General features: G+C 47.1%; 2 non-coding genes across 2 annotated transcripts; both read right to left on the bottom strand.

Annotated features, from left to right (window-relative positions):
• Positions 1 to 1238: 1238 nt before the first annotated feature.
• TRNAC-GCA lies at positions 1239 to 1310 on the bottom strand. The gene has a single exon. It is a non-coding gene; the product is annotated as a tRNA-Cys (tRNA).
• A 2885-nt stretch (positions 1311 to 4195) lies between these two features.
• Positions 4196 to 4267, bottom strand: TRNAC-GCA. Its single transcript has one exon. It is a non-coding gene; the product is annotated as a tRNA-Cys (tRNA).
• Positions 4268 to 12269: the final 8002 nt, after the last annotated feature.

The raw sequence follows: 12269 nt of genomic DNA, 5'->3' as shown, positions 1-12269 counted from the left end.
AACATCTTTCATTTGTGTGGTAACACTCAACTCTGCAAAATTAAGTTATAGATCTCCTCCAGGACTGGCTTTTTGGAAGCTGCCAGACCGGGCTTCTAGTAAGACATCTTCCCTCAGGCCTGCAGCTTTCCAGTCCTCAGTCCCTGGGTGGGGTCATCAATAAGGAGAAAAGGAGAGAAGCTGCCTGATGAACCCCCAACCCATTTCCCATTGCCTTGGTTTAGCCCAAGAGCTGGACGAAGGTCTCCAAAACTACCCACCTACCCTACCTGGGTTCCCAGCCGTTTGTTTCCATAGGTCTGACCACCCTCCCCACTCCACTGTGCCAACCTGTTTTGGAGGGAAGGAGGGGTGAGAGTGATAATTTACGGTTACCATTTTTTTTAAATTTTATTTATTTTTGGCTGTGTTGGGTCTTCCTTGATGCGTATGGGCTTTTCTCTAGTTGCCGTGAGCAGGGGCTACTCTTTGTCGCAGTGTGCGGGCTTCTCATTGCGGTGGCTCCTCTTGTTGCAGAGCACAGGCTCTAGGTGCACGGTCTTCAGTAGTTGTGGCATGCGGGCTCAGTAGTTGTGGCTCGCAGGCTCTAGAGTGCAGGCTTAGTAGTTGTGGTGCACGGGCTTAGTTGCTCCGCGGCATGTGTAATCTTCCTGGAGCAGGGCTCGAACCCGTGTCCCCTGCATTGGCAGGCAGATTCTTTTTTTTGTTTTGTTTTGCAGTACGTGGGCCTCTCACTGCTGTGGCCTCTCCCGTTGCGGAGCACAGGCTCCGGACGCGCAGGCTCGGCGGCCATGGCCCACGGGCCCAGCCGCTCCGCAGCATGTGGGATCTTCCTAGACCAGGGCACGAACCCGTGTCCCCTGCATGGGCAGGTGGACTCTCAACCACTGCGCCACCAGGGACCTAGGGTTACCATTTATTGCCTGCTCCTGGGAAGTCATCTGTATCTACAGCTCTCTGGTCTGCGCTAAAAAAGTCTGCATCAGGGGCCTTGCCTTCTCTTTGAGGATCCAATAGAGTTGGAGAAATGAGAAACATACAGAAGAAAAAAGTCCTGATGCCATGAGGAGGATAGATACCTAGAGTATTAGTGCAGGAAGACATGAGAAGAGGCTCCACCCAGATTGCTGTTGTACAAGGGCTGACCTGTAGCTTCCAGTTTCAGGTAGGATCCTGATTGATGGATGAAGGAAAATGGGATGAGTAACAGCTTCCATGAATAGAAAATCCAATATGGCAGGGGGTACCCGGATTTGAGCCAGGGACCTCTTGATCTGCAGTCAAACGCTCTACCCCTGAGCTACACACCCCCTACTTATTATAGGTGTCTCATAAACACCTTTCACCTTCATGGTCACGCCCAGAACTCCTGCAACATACTGGAAGTTTCTACTTATTTCTAGAGAGCTGGTAAGACCAGCAACTTATTCCTCCACAAACTCAGTCCAGAGAGGTCATCCCCCAGGCCCCAGAGTCCCACAACCCTACGCCTTCACATGCCTGCATCTCCCCCTTTTCCTCAGTGTGCGGTGACAGCAGCAGCCTGGAGGAGCATTGACATTCACTACTGGAAGGGCCTTTAGAATTTATTTGTCTGTTTTCCTCTTGTTCTGCACTACAAAACAGCAAATTGAAGAGATCCTGCCCAACCTCTTTGGAAACACATGCAGTACGTACACCAGAGGGTGTCTCTTCAGCTTTGTATCTGTGCATTAATCCCCAGGGTGCTGGTGGGGTCTTTGTAACTGTGCATTAAGCCCCACCCAGGGTGCTGGTGGGGTCTTTGTATCTGTGCATTAAGCCCCAGGGTGCTGGTGGGGACAGCTGGGGAGGTTGGTGAGCTTCCGAGTCCCTAACCTGGATCTTTTTAATTTTCCTGAAGTTGGTGATAACCTCATGTCTCTTAGGCTAATATTTTATCTAAGTAAGCGGATTGCAACTATTATTGCAACTACGACTATATTATTATTGGCTATTATTATTCCCTTGCTTTGGAGGAGAAAACCTGCCAGGGATGATGCAGGATTGACTTCAGCTCTTTGCTTTTAACTATTGTTTTTGAGGGTATGAAGAGGTTGAGTGGAGTGAGAAGTCCCCTGACATTCAGAATAAGAATTTCAAGTGGAATAAAACAGTGCAGTAAACTCATACCCTGAAGTCTGTGGACTGCAGGAGTGAACTAGCTAGAAGCGCCCCCATATGGTCATGATGTGGGTTTGTTGACCTGAAATAGGAGCTCCTGCAAGAAACAACTGGTCCACCATCTAGATGCTGCCACAAAGAATAACTGAGCACCAATGAGAACAGAATGGAGACCACTGCCTTTGCCAGCCTTCCTCCAATATTCCATAGTCAGCACTGAAAGACTCTCTAAAGCAGGTCACCTGGTTCATCTTCCTGAGGAAACATGCTGCAGCTCACTCATCCCCATGGGCTCTGTGAGTCTCTACTGCTCAGACCGGAAGCAGACGTCCACGGTGCATTTCCAGGGTCCCTGTTCAAGGCTGGTGACTGAGGTCCTTGCGTGAATGCAGGGGGCAGGGAAGTAGCCCCTAGACGTGGCACACGGCCTCACGATTGAAAGTGGCTTGAAGCCCCTAGTATGTAGCGGCCAGTCGCCGGCAGTCAGCAAGCTCCGCAAACAGCCCCCTCACTGCCTTTTCTTTAGATCCTTTGCTCTGTGCTGACCCTGCTGAAGCAGCTCAGGACGGAGAGACTGGAGCCCTGGGGGCCTCCTGCAAGCGCTGCCCTGTGCTCCGTAATGGGCGGAGCATACAAGAGGCATCAAAGCTCCCATTGCCCCCAACGGCGGTGCCTGTGCATGGTGAGGTGGGACGTGCCCACAGGAAAGGTGACATCTGCAAGGCTCTAAAGATAAGTGTTAATGGGGATCGGGGTTGGGTCAGCCCTGGAGAAGTTCACCTGGGGCTGCAAGAAGCTAGAGAGGCTTTCTGGCAAAGATCTAAACTGTCCAACCTCTCTTCTGTCCTACGAAGAATCAATCCACAGGGCCCAGAGGTAAAAAGGCATTTCTTCAATCGTAGAAACCTGAAAGGGTGTTGTTGGAAGGTGGAGATGTTGAATAATATCCTTCTAACCAAGAAGGAACTTTAAGACTGAAACACGAAGCAGGCGACTCCATAAAGTACAAACACAAAGTTTATTGTGGATAACTTACATAGGGTAGGATCTGGCGGACGGCAATCCTGAAGCATTGGCAGCTGCGCTCTGCACCGCCCACAGGGGTACAGGGGGATTTAAAGGGCCCAAAGCTGAAATCTCACTACTGAGGCAGAAGAATGTCCACACTGACGGGAACCAGGGTTTGTTCCTCCCCCTGGGGATCTCATGACCATTAACCACCTGGGTTAACAAAAGGCACTCTTCCAGTGTTCACTTCAGATGAAGGCTAAGGGTAAAAGGTGATAAGGAACTCACCTGTCTTGGGTGCATTCCTTGTTGAGTAGGCTGAAGTTCAGTCATGCAGAAGGGGAGGGGGTAGGACTGCCGGCCTGAGATGAAGCTGCCAAGATGGGGTCAGTGTGGTTCAACCGCGCAGGCTCGCTCTAACTGTCTAATAAGCACCGGTGTAGCCTCACCAGCACTTCTGTGTATTTTCCATCCGCCCATGAGGACAGCTCCACTGCAGACTACACCCGTTCCCTCTCACCTTCTCCTTCCCCCAAGCCTGGACCCCCTCCCACCTGGCAGCCCTGCAGCTTCTCCTCCCCCCGATTCATGGCAAGGCATCTAAAGCCACTGATGTTCTCCTGGAAGGGCTTTTAGAATGACCCAGATCAGCAGGTGCCTAATGTGGCACCGGGAAAATCATCGAATCTTCTGTGATATGAGTGGACGAAAAGAAGGAAGCGTGCTGTTGAAAAGCAAAACTTTGCAGGCCTAACAAAACCTGAATCTCTGGAGAGGGGGCCCAGGGAAAGTGTATGTTTACATTCCCACAATCCCAGGTAGTTCTAGTGCTTGGGTGAGCCTTGAGTCCACATGATCTTGGCTAGAACCACATTTCTGGTTCTAGGACTTTCCATTGCCCCCGCCCAGGAGATGAGCTAGACAAGCTTCCTTCTTACCCGCCCCCCCACCTCCTTTACCAATTATTGCACCCCTCAATCTGCCGAGTAAGAAGAGCCCGCCTGAAGGTGCCATTTGGTGTAGGTACTGAAACAAAGCTTATTTCAGGGGACACCTGGATTTGAACCAGGGACCTCTTGATCTGCAGTCAAATGCTCTACCACTGAGCTATACCCCCCCTGCTTGTTAAGAGTATCTAATAAATACCCTTTCACCTGTGTTGAGATGCCCACACCCACTGTGCACTGAAATTTCTATTGATTCTCAGAAAGTTCTGGCGATAGGGGATTTTTGCCTTACAGAAAGCTAGCTTCTTCTTCCCCATAGATCCCCCTCCCAATTTTGGCCCCCAGAAACCTTCTCTGCTCACAATCTTGCAGTCTCATTTTTCTTGGTACCACTTGGCAGGCACCTGCTGGTTGCTAAGAGCTGGACCACCCCTGCTTCCTTCCTCCCTCAGCAAGCTCCATCTGCTTTCAACTTCCCTGCGGCTCTCTCTTCTCCACCCTCACTGCTATCCTGCAGGATGGACTGGGGGCCCCGTTGCCCGACTCATCCTCTCTGCTCTTCTTTCCTCTCATCACAGCTACTTCTTGGCTTTTGGCAGGGTCTTGACTGAATCCAGACAAATTACTTGAATTTTTTGCCGAAGAGGCCATAATCCTCATCCTGGGGCCCAGGAAGCTGTCCCAGCTGTCCCAAGGGGCCTCAATCCAGAAGGTCAGCACAGCTGGAGCAGCAGGGACTTCCCTGAGAATCAGGACCAGGGATGCCTCTGCTGGATGAACCCCTGGCCTGAGGCATAGCACTGCGCTCCTAAGGAGTGAACCTAGCTCCTGGCCAACACCACCCGGAGATCTAAAGGCCATGTAGACCTCAAAAGTGTAGAGTGAAGACAACTGCCCAAAGGTGGTGAAAGTGCCTGTTATATCCGTGTCCAGGAGACCAACGTTGGGAATGTACAGGGGCTTGCAAAGGAAACCCTGGACAAGGGAAATATCCCCCCATCATCCATCCATTTAATTTAGTGACGTTATTTACATTGTTGAAAAGTAAAAAGGTAATCTCTCTATTTTTCTACAGTGACTAACACAACATTGAGCATGAAAGTAGGTCTGCAATAAATATTTGTTGGATGGAAGTAAAGATAGCAAAATTAGCAAAGATACCTAAGTATGGAATAAATGCAAAATATCTCAGATACCACCAGCCAAATGAACACTTTTGGTATTTTCACATCTGTTTCTCCAAACTTGTGCAAATACATGCCCCTGCGTTTGGGTTCGACTCCTTCTTGCCAGAGATGAGCCAGTTCACACTTCATGAAACTTGTTCACCAGCTATTCTCCCTCATCAGTCTTCTGGCTCCCTTAGAATGTTCCCCTCTCTTACTGAAAAGTTTAAAAACATGGAAAGACTTAGAAGAATACCCATATAAAAATTTCTCTTGTTAAAAAAAAAGGACTCATGGGCTTCCCTGGTTGAGAGTCCGCCTGCCGATGCAGGGGACACAGGTTTGTGCCCCGATCCGGGAAGATCCCACATGCTGCGGAGCGCCTGGGCCCCTGAGCCATGGCCGCTGAGCCTGTGCGTCCAGAGCCTGTGGTCCGCAACGGGAGAGGCCACAACAGTGAGAGGTCCGCACGCAAAAAAAAAAAAAAAAAAGACTCAGGAAATCCTTGGCTGCCCAGTGGTTAGGACTCAGCGCTTTTACTGCCTGGGCCCGGGTTCAATCCCCAGTCGGGGAACTAAGATCCTGCAAGCAGTGTGGCAGGGCCAATAAATAAATAAATAAATAAATAAATTACGTCTTTAGAAAAAAACAAACAAACAGGACTCAAAAACTTTCCAGCAGGGCGTCTCTAAAACAAATAAACACACCTCCACCAATCGTCACACCCAGTGGTCAACATCATAAGGCTTCTCTTGAGAACTGGAAACAAGGTAAGGATGTCTGCTAGCGTTGTTTCCATTTAACATTGTACCTAAAACCAGAGGCAATGTATTAAGATTAAAAAAAGTGGAACAGGAGGAACAAAACACCTATTGTTCATAGATAGTATGATTATCTCAATAGAAAACACAAAATCACCTACAAATCATTTGAACTATCAAGTTTAATACATTGCAAGATAAAGTTATTAAAAATCAATTCCTATACACAATAATGAAGTGTTAGAAATAAAATCTTTTAAAGTATGTCACTAAAAGTAGTATCAAAAATGCAGGATCCCTAGGAATAAATATAAGCTGTACAGAACCTTTATTTAAAATATTTTAAAGCTTCACTGAAAGACACTGAAGGGGACCTAAATGAAGAGATAAGCTCTGTTTTGGGGTAGGACAAAATAACAATTTTGTAAAGATGTTAATGCTTCCCAAATTAGCCTATAGGTTTAATGTAATTGCAGTCAAAATCCCGGTTGTGATTTTTATAGTCTTTGACACACTGATGTTAAAAGTTATGTGGGAAAAGAAAGAGCTGGGAATAGCTAGTGTTTTCCTGAAGAATGAGAGCTGGACAAGGAAATTAGTCCTATCAGACATGAAGTTTTTACAGTTTAAGGCTGTAAGACAGTGTAGTGTTGGCACAAGGATAGACAAATAACCATAAGGCAGAATAGAGATCCCAGAGATGGACCTATCTATAGAAAGAAACTGATATATGAGAGAGGTGGCATCGTAGGGCAGAGGGGAAGGGGGTGGACTTGCTGATAAATGGTGCTAAGACAATTGGATATCCATACACAAAATAAATTCCAGGAGGATTCAAGACTTAAATATAACAGACAAATCTTCAAACTTTTAAAAGAAAATATAAGAGAAAACCTTTATGACTTTGGAGTAGGAGAAGGATTTCTTAATCATGACACACATAAACACCATAAAGAAAAGGATTGATATATTCTAGTTCATTGAAATTAAGAACTTTTGTGTACTAAAAGTCTCCAGACAGAAAGTGGAAAGATGAGTCATAGATCAGAAAAAGAGATTTGTCAATCATGTGTCAGTCAAGATATTGTCAGAAAATAGAAAGTACACTAGGCAGTTCAACAGAGAGAATTTAATACAGGGAATTGGTTAAATAGGTGCGGAGGAAATAAAACAGCAAAGAGAGAACTGCAAGGTAATGCAGAGATAATAACTCCAGGAAGCACCTCTCACTCCCTGTGCTGACAGAAGAAGGAAAGAGGTTGCAGTTATCAGAATGCAGAAGCTGGAGGGAGGGGCTCTGAAGAGTTGGGACTCAGACTTGTGAGGATGTGGCGCTGCCCAGCTGGTGCTGGTACCTCAGGAACTCAGAAGGCTGGTCTCCCAGAGACAGAGCACTGACGGTAAGGCTGGTCCTAGGAGTGCCAAACGAAAGCTGGGAATGAAAACCAATGCTGCCAGTGTGGAGGGACATGGCTAGGGCTACACTGACAGGAGCAAGCAGAGCAAAGCAAGTTCTGATCTGCTTTCCATTATTATAGATTACTTTGCATTTTCTAGTAGGTTATAAAAGTGGAATTATACAATATGCACTCTTTTTGTCTTGCTTCTTTCACTCAATATAACTGTTTTCAGATTTGCCCATGTTGTTGCATGTATCAATAGTTCACTCCTTTTACTACTCAGTAGTATTCTACGGTATGGATATATATATATTAAGTTTTGTTTACCCACTCACCGCTCACCCGTTAATGGTCATTTGTGTTACTTCCAGCATTTGGCTATGACAAATCAAGCTGCTGTGACATTCACATACAAATCTTTGGATACATGCTTTCACTTCTCTTGGGTATCTGTACATAGAACAGCTGGATCAAAGTGATTGTAGCATTTTACGTTCAACCAAGAGTGTATTCCCATCGGCAGTGGCTCCATGTCCTTGTCAACACTTGGTAGGGTCAGTCTTTTTAGTTTTAGATCTTCGAAGGGGTGTGCAATTGTAGGAGGGGGTTTTAATCTCATTGTGGTTTTAATTTGCATTTCTGTGAGGACTAATGATATTGAACGCCTTCACCTATGCTTGGAATAGCTGGAACTACTTCCCCAGAATCATTTCCTCGTAGAGGTTAGAGTTAGAGTTGGCCCAAATGAGAATTCGCATGATATTTGGGAGGTGGAAGTGAAGCAGCAGACACTGCTCTCTGAAAGTTGTTGCAGTTGGGTGTGTGACAGCCAGACACAGACACCAACAGATCCCAGCCTATCTGCAACCACCCCCGTCATGTCCAGCTTCTCTTCCCAACTGCGTGTCCATCAACAGGAGCCCCAGTGCCACCACCAGATACTTGGCTGAGGACCTACAGAAGTAGTAACTAAGCAGAAGTGTTGATTTCCTATCAACTTTTTCACCAGCCCCTTCATGATTCCCCTCCAGGGGTGGGATATGCTTGGCTCCCCAGATCCCTCTTCACCTCCGACTTTTCCACCTTGCCTTGCTTTAGGGAGGCTCATAAGTGACTGTTCTTTGATCCTCCAACTCCCCCTTCTGGACTGTTACTTCTCCCAGCTCATGATATAATTGTGTAAGGTCTTATTTCCATAATAATTGTTATTGTTCAGTAATACTTATAGTGATTCTGCTTCTCTGATGAATACTGACTGGCTCATCTCACTGCATTTATTTTTTTTTCACTTTTTCATGCATGTATGAAACTGCATGAATCATTCAGCCTTATGAATAATAAAAAATAATATACCTGTGTAATCTCACACCCAGATCAAGAAATAGAACATTATTCAGAGGTGGATGGAAATGAGATATAAGGGATGGAGTAGAGAATCGGTCTTCCCTGAGTGTACAATTTTATATAGCCTTGACTTTTGAATTGTTTTACATTTCAAAAAAATAACTCAAGTATGAAGAGGTGAAGCTGAAAATAAATATAAACAAAACCCCAAAACCTAATGTTGTATCACATCGGTAACATGACCACAAAGAAGAAAACACCCTTAGTGGTATATATTCTAAGGGGAGAAATAGATACTGAACTTTACCTAGGAAGCTGTTTTGGTGTAACTTACAAAACGTATGGTTTTGTTTTTAATATTTATTTATTTATTTTGGCTGCCTCGGGTTTTAGTTACAGCACATGGGGTCTTCGTTGCAGCATGCAGGATCTTTAGTTGCGGCATGCGGGCTCATAGTTACAGCACGCGAACTCTTAGTTGCGGCACGCATGCGGGATCTAGTTCCCTGACCAGGGATGGAACCCAGTCCCCCTACATTGGGAGTGTGGAGCCTTATGCACTGGACCACCAGGGAAGTCCCCCACAAAACTTACGTTTTTGAGAAATTGAGTAAATATACTGATATTTGGGGGAACAAGAGTTCTAATTGTGGGAGACAGGAGGTATAAATATGGAATGAAGATAGGCAAGGAAGAATTGTGGAGTTGGACTGGAATCATAAGTAGCTGTGTGAATACACAAGCACACAGCACACATACACACAAAGTACACACGTACATTTTCTAACTCTGCCCTCTGAAAAGGTTCTAGAAACAACATCTCAGTTGCAATGAGCACTCCTAATGCCCATATCGTGGTTATTAAATACCATTTAAAAGAACCAGAGGGACTTCCAGGTGGTGCAGTGGTTAAGAATCCTCCTGCCAATGCAAGGGACACGGGTTCGAGCCCTGGTCCGGGAAGATCCCACATGCTGTGGAGCAACAAAGCCTGAGCGCCACAACTCCTGAGCCTGCGCTCTAGAGTCCATGAGCCACAACTCCTGAGCCCGTGTGCCACAACTACTGATACCCGCGTGCCTAGAGCCCATGCTCGGCAATAAGAGAAGCCACCGCAGTGAGAAGCGTGCGCACCGCAATGAAGAGTAGCCCCCGCTCGCGGCAACTAGAGAAAGCCTGCATGCAGCAACGAAGACCCAACGCAGCCACAAATAAATAAATTAATTAAGAAAAAAAAAAAAAAGAACCAGAAACTTGGAGATTTGGCTGATTCCACAGCTGGGTAAGAAACCTAAAATGTGAACCATGGAACATTTTGTGCCAGACAGTAGGAACGTGCTCAAAAACTGATGGGATCGTGTCAACAGAACACAGGGCCAGCTTGAAGAGGCTCACCGCTAGCTAAATTTGGGACAATCTGAGCATCAAAACAAATGGAGGAATGTGTTATAGCTCATTAAATTAGAGAATCCATGAATCCATGTTAGTAGGTTTTTTTAAAAAAAAATTTTAGGTAGAGAAAGGAAAGCTTTACAAAATCTTTACCAACAAATCAACCAATAAATGTAAAAAGGGTAGAAATATAAAAATCTTCATTTTATGACCATCATTGTAAAAACTGACTTAGATAAGAGTTTCAGAGACCATCCCTTGTACCAGCTCTGTACCGAATTTTTAAAAATTGTAATTTTGTGAAGGTTTTTTTCTCAATATTCCCCAAATTGTACAAGCTTCAGGCCCACAAAACAGGGGTCCACCCTTGGTAGAGGAGATGTGTTATTTGGGAAGGAGAGATCACGTGGAAGAAGAGCTGGGGGGGGGAGGTAAAGGACCTCGGGGCAGATTCCAGAACATTCTCCTGTAGTGGAAGGGTCGACTTTGCATGCTCAGGAGTTTCCTCCAAAAGGCAAAAGGGTGCAGGGGCTCCAATCGAGAAATCCCTATCCCCTACCCTCAACCCCACATTTGAGAGGCAATCCCGGAGAGCTGGGTGTGGGGCGGAGGGGACATGAGAAAACAGCTGGGCTAGCATCAGTGAGAAAAAGAAAATCAGGCACTCGGAACAGACCTCTCGCAACCGTGTGAGTACAGCGTCGCCCCACCACCATGCCTGGGGAGAGTCCACTTTCATACCCAAAGAACGCATCCGGGATGACGCCCTTGCTGTACGTTCAGCCCAGGCTGATGAAGCGAAAACAAAGGGCACCTTAAGACCCCGGCGGCCAGACCCGAAGCCCAGCAGAGTACAGAGCACGAGGTGCGCAGGTCCCTCTTCAGCAGAGTCCCACTTAGAGGAAATTCTCAAAGGAAATGCATCTTCATGGCCACATGGGGGCGCCATTCAAAGGCTCCTTCCATCCGCCGGCCCCGGTTCGCCTCTTAAGTTTTCCGACTGATAAATTTATTTTTCTCTCCTTGTTTTAAAAATACTATTCTTGTTATTACAATATATTATAAAATATTACTGTTATTACGAAATTTTAAAAAATTAAGTTAGAAAATGTATAAAAATGGCTTGTGTTCTCACTGTTAAAGAAAACTACTTGACTATATGCTTCCAAACCTTCCAATGATAATATATGTAATCATTTTATATATATTATATATACAATATATATATAATATATATATAATAATATAATCATTCTGGACAGACTTCTCTTAAAATATCATGAACATCTTCCCATACAAAGTTCTTCACCAAAATAATTTTAGGTGATGGTATTGTGTTCCGTTGTCCATCCCATTAAAAATATATTTTATAGCTAACCCACACTTTATAGAAAGTTCTAAGTGGCTGCCTACAGGGATTTAGTGAGCTATATTCCTATTGTTGGAAGAATTTTTTCCATTTCAAATCAAAGGTAGACATGAGGTACAGCTGTCCAAGTAAGTAAACACACAAGAAGCCCAGATCGCCCCGCAGGACCTCAAGCAGCAGAGGCGACGTGGCGGGCGCCCCAGGGGAGAAGGCGCTGGTCTCCTGGGGTTCGCATGGGGAGGGGGGCGGCCGCCGTCGCCGTGGTCACCGGGGGCGGCCCGGTTCCCCCACTGGAGCGGGGAGATCCTTTTTCGTCACCGAGTCCCTCGGGGCGCGGGGGACCAAAGTCCGAGGCTCTCGCGGCCGGCGGCAGGTCTGGCGCTGAGTCCTGTCGGCGACTCAGCGCGCACCCGGCCGTGTTCGTTGGGCCTAGGGGTCGGGGACTCGGGCGATCGGGGTGTCGGCGGAGTGGCAGGCCAGTGGGTCGGTAAGATCAAGGGGCCAGGGGGATCGGCGGGCCGGTGGATCAGGGGCCGGGGGTTGGCAGGTCAGCGGCAGGGTGGGTCGGCGCGTCGGCGGGTCGGGGGTTCGGTGGGTCGGGAGGCCGGCGGGCCGGGCAGTGTCCGGGACTCGGCTGGCAGGCGGGTGGCACAGCGGCAACGGGCCGCCGGGCGGGGCTGGGCGGGGCGGGGCGGGCGCCGCGCCTGCCGTTCGCCTCTCCGGGCTGCAGGTGGGGCTGT

This window comes from Monodon monoceros, unplaced genomic scaffold (assembly GCF_005190385.1).
Source record: "Monodon monoceros isolate NGI ecotype Baffin Bay Population unplaced genomic scaffold, NGI_Narwhal_1 Super_Scaffold_2, whole genome shotgun sequence".
NCBI lineage: Eukaryota > Metazoa > Chordata > Mammalia > Artiodactyla > Monodontidae > Monodon > Monodon monoceros.
This window is presented reverse-complemented; position numbering and strand designations above follow the sequence as displayed.